Source organism: Fukomys damarensis, unplaced genomic scaffold, assembly GCF_012274545.1.
Source record: "Fukomys damarensis isolate Sample0158 unplaced genomic scaffold, DMR_v1.0_HiC HiC_scaffold_32, whole genome shotgun sequence".
Taxonomy (NCBI): Eukaryota; Metazoa; Chordata; class Mammalia; order Rodentia; family Bathyergidae; genus Fukomys; species Fukomys damarensis.
Window position 1 is genome coordinate 43,476,519 of NW_022900944.1, and position 4,358 is coordinate 43,480,876.

The window sequence follows — 4,358 nt, forward strand, 5'->3', positions numbered from 1 at the left end:
CGGGTGCGCGGCCCTCCGGGATCTGCGCCTCTGGATAAGTAACCCGACCCCCGGGACTCCTTGCCAAACGTGACTTTCCATTCCCTGCTGAGAACTCCATTTAAAAGCAAGGTTATGGGTCACAGGCACTCATTCAAGGAAGGCTTTGCGGATTTTAAAAGACCCACTGCAGTTCTCCTGATGCTGTTAGAATCCTCCAATCCTGAGATTCTAGCGCCTGAAAGGGCATCTTAAACTTAAGTGAAAGAAAGCTTAACCTGATTTGCTGGTTCAACTGACCAGGGTAATTAAGAGGCTAATCAACAGTGCTTATAGAAGCGTATCAGATGTTGTAGGAGGCTGCTGTCTTTTCTTTTAGCAGCTTTCCTGCAAACTGGGTTGCTCTTTCAATAAAAAGGGAGAAAATGCTAAAAGCTGGAGAAAGTGCCCAGTAAGCTGGTTAAATATAGGCTAATAGTAGAGAATGTCACTAGACTTGACAGGACAGAAAAAGCAAGATGATGTGTACTGTATTCTTAGTGGTTTGACCCAGCAGAACTTAGCACATAAACTACATCTTAACCTTTGCATTAGGAGACATTTGTGCTAACTCAAGAAGCAGTTCAGGTACTCTTGAAACGTCTGACTTCTCCTGGCTCTTGCTTGTAGCTACAGTTCCACTCTTCCTTGGTGGTGCTGGAGGGGTGGTAGTAGAGAATTTAAATGGCCAATGTGACAGCTTACTGGCGGTACAAAGGTTGGGGCAACTAATCAATTTGAATCAGCCGGCCAGGGAATCCCTGTTTGGGGAAATGCTTAGAAAAACTACCTTAGAGCTGTTATTGTTATAGTCCGTCCTTTAAATTACATGTAGTTATCTTAGAAGAAGTAAGTTGCAAACCATACAATATATCTTCAGCATCTCTCACTTTCCTCCATAACACTTACCTCTATTACCCTAAGTTTTATTCTCAAGTCACTGGTCTTTCCCAATGGCGTTAGCTCACTGAGGACAGGGACTTTTCTTTTGTTCCTTGCTGGGCCCCTCACACCTAGTGGCTTAGTAAATGAGTTGAATGACTCCCTGCCCGTGTGCCATTCCGCCACAGCACATTGGCATTGGAGGCCTGGCCCCTTTCCCTTCCCCTGTTAGCCCATAGTTATGCATCTCTAAATTTGGAGAGCACCGGAAACAGCTTGAAGACCACTTCCTGCTGTCAGCTTTTACTTGTATTAGCTGGGAGTTGCTGGAAGATGATGACTTAGTCTTGCCTTCAGCTCCTAGTCTGACAGAGGAAGGGTAAAATGTGTCTTCATCTCATTTCATGTTTGAGCCGCCTGTGAAGACGCACACAGTAGTGTTTTGAACACTTCACCGGCCTTCACACGGATCTATAAAGGCAGCGACTCCGGCTGGCTAGGAAGGACCTCCCATGGTCCATGTCCGTCACTTTCCAGGGAGGAAGGTGGGGGCCAATATACATGAATCCGTCAATTATTATTATTATTTTTTGTACCAGCGATCAAGCTAAATCCCTGGCCTGCATCAATATTTTTCTTCAGTGACTGATAAATCATTTTAAATGTATTTGACCATTGAAGTGGTACAATTTTCTTGCGATTCTGTAATGTTACCAATTTCAGGCCTGTTTTAAAGGAGTTTGACCTCTTTATTATTACCTAGAAACAAACTGCTTAATAATTCTTAATACCAATAATGGGGACCTTTACAGTGTATCTGTTTTGTTCCAATGGCCTTTTAGAAACAAAATAAATTTGTATGTTCTGGACCTGGTGTATTTTTTTCCTTTTGAAGTCTAAACATTTAGATAGGATCCATAGGTAAATTCAGTATTTAAAGGTTTGGTGAGCCCTGGTGTTTTATAAAAATCTGGGATGCCAGGTGTAGTGGTGCCTGAGGCAGGAAGATTGCTGCGAGTTGGAGGCCAGCCTAGGCTACATAGTGAGTTCAAAGCCAGCCTGAACTACAAAGCAAGACCCTGTCTCAAATTAAATAAATAAATGAATAAATAAAGTCTGGGTTTTCTGAATGTCCGTAGTTAGCCCAGGTGTAGTAACTGTCACAAGAAGCCCAAAGTTGCATAGTTAGAACCTTTGTATATTATATTGCTTCCTGTGTACTCAGCAAGGGGAGCCGATCCAACTTGGTCACACTAGCATTAAAGCAGCTCATTTGTTCTAAGCTGACTAATTGCTCTAATCTTTTACAGTGCTTTTCTTGGTATAGCCTTCCTTTTTATTCCTAACAGCCGTGGTTGGCAGTGATACCATATTAGAAAGACTTTAGTGTGAAAGGAAAAAGCTAGAAACTTTGCTTCCCTAATGAAACTCTCATGAATAAGCTCAGAGGCATCTGATAGTTTGGGCGGTGTACAGTGTGTGCCCCGCAGCCTCGGTACTGATGCTCCCTGAGGGCAGGAGGGGCCTCGGGGCTCTGGTGATCTCTCCCTCTGCTTCTCCATAGGTGGGATGCTCCTTTCTCAGCATTCCTTTTCAGTTTTTCCTCATTCCCATCTTTTCCTTTGGGTTGTTCGCCGGGGCCCTTTAAGAATGGCAGGGCTGAACTGACAGATGAGGACCTGAAACCTTCCCTTTCTCAGCCACCCTGAGTCCTGGGAAAGGCTCCTGGGGACATCCAGGAAATTTCCTTTTCTTGGGAATGTTGCAGAGTCCTGTGCTTTGTGCCTCAGGCTCTTCTGATGCGGGCCCAGTCCTGTGGCTGAGGTGTGGAGTTCCGACCCCTTCTCTTGGGAACTGTGGCCCTTGGGGAGTGATGTATATAAAAGAGAATTTGAAGCCGAGTCTCCCTGTGCTTCTGTAGTGATGCTGTAGTGACTCTGCGTGTTCCTGGTCCTGTGTTCACTTCTGAGCATTCAGGCTTTTCTAGGCACCTAAGGCAACATTAGTTTCTTTAGTTTTCAGGCTTAGACCGTAAAGAAGGGGCCCCAGGATTTTTGGATCTTGTGATGGGTTGGCTAACAATGTTAGTGGGGTGTTTGTTTTTCCTTTTTTCTTTTTTGAGAGGAAACTGGTGTGCAGTAGTGGTGGAATGAGACACCGGGCCTCAGAGTCAGCCCAGTGGCAGTGAACTGTAGCACGTGTTATTTGTTTTTATTTTAAAACAAAAGATGTTAATGTATAAGTTGTTTATTCTAAACTAAAACCTCAGTATTTGGCTTTAATTGCAGTGCTGTGCTTTGCAGTGAATAAGTGGGCCTTGGGCTGCATTTTGGGTGCTCGTCTCTAAGGGTTCACCATCCTGGTCTAAACTGTCTCGAACTCTTCTCTGTGAAGGGAGGTCGGTTGTGCCCCACGAAGAGCAAATTTCCTTTAAGTGTCGCTCTCTGCTAATTTTGTTTTGCTTCATGTGCATGTGTTGTTGGGAGTCCTTTCTGGTTTTATGGCTTTGTTGTCTCATTTACATTTTCATCATCCACTGATGTTGAAACGTTCCCCTTCCCCTGTCGGCTCTTCTGCTGTGTAAGTCTGCTCCCATAGCATGTTGTTGTAACAAGCACTTATTTCGTGCTGCTGATCTGGGTATGTTCCAGGGCCTAATTATGATGATACAGTTTTGTCATTTAGATCTAAAGTTTGGCGCATAAAGCATTAAGATGTGCTCGGGAGTGGAATCATTATGTACTACAAAATGTTTTGAAAAGGAAAATAATGGACTCAGATGCTGCTGCTGAACTACTGAGGAGGCTAACATCGCTGTCAAGGTCCACGTTTCACAGTAACGAGGAAATGGCCTTGTCCGTCCTATGGATATCTGAAATTTGTCATGTAGCCTAATGTCACGGTGGCACTAAAGTCCTTTGGTATTGTCTCCTGTGCTCGGAGCATGCTGTCGGTCCCTGATTCTCTCTTCTTGATTAACTTGATTGAAGAACTGAGCAGCCTCTTACCAGGATTTTTGCTTCCTGTCAGCAGAGAACCCACTGGCAGTAGCGTGCAGTGTGTCCCTGGTGGTGAGGAAAGTCTGCTGGGATGCAGAGGATTTTAGTAGTGTTCGCCTGTTTTGCTTTCCTCATACTTTCAGTCTTTTATTGCTTTCGCCTGTGATTTGAGTCTGTAGTTTTTCATATCTGTTGTGGCCCGAGTCCTTGCCGTAGGCACTCCTAATAGCAGTTGTAGCGGGCTGAGTTTCTTAGTGTTCAGGGAGTCGGTAGAAGCTCCAGGTCCTGAGTCCCTCACTGAATCCCATGCATTCTTAAATCAAGTTGACTGTACCCATCTTTTGTCAAACTCAGGTGGAGGGGAAATAGCTTGAGCCTGATATCTTTTAATGAATATAAGCCTTTTGTTTTTAGAAGGCTTCCCTACAACTGCTTAAAAGATTAAATCTATCCTGAAAT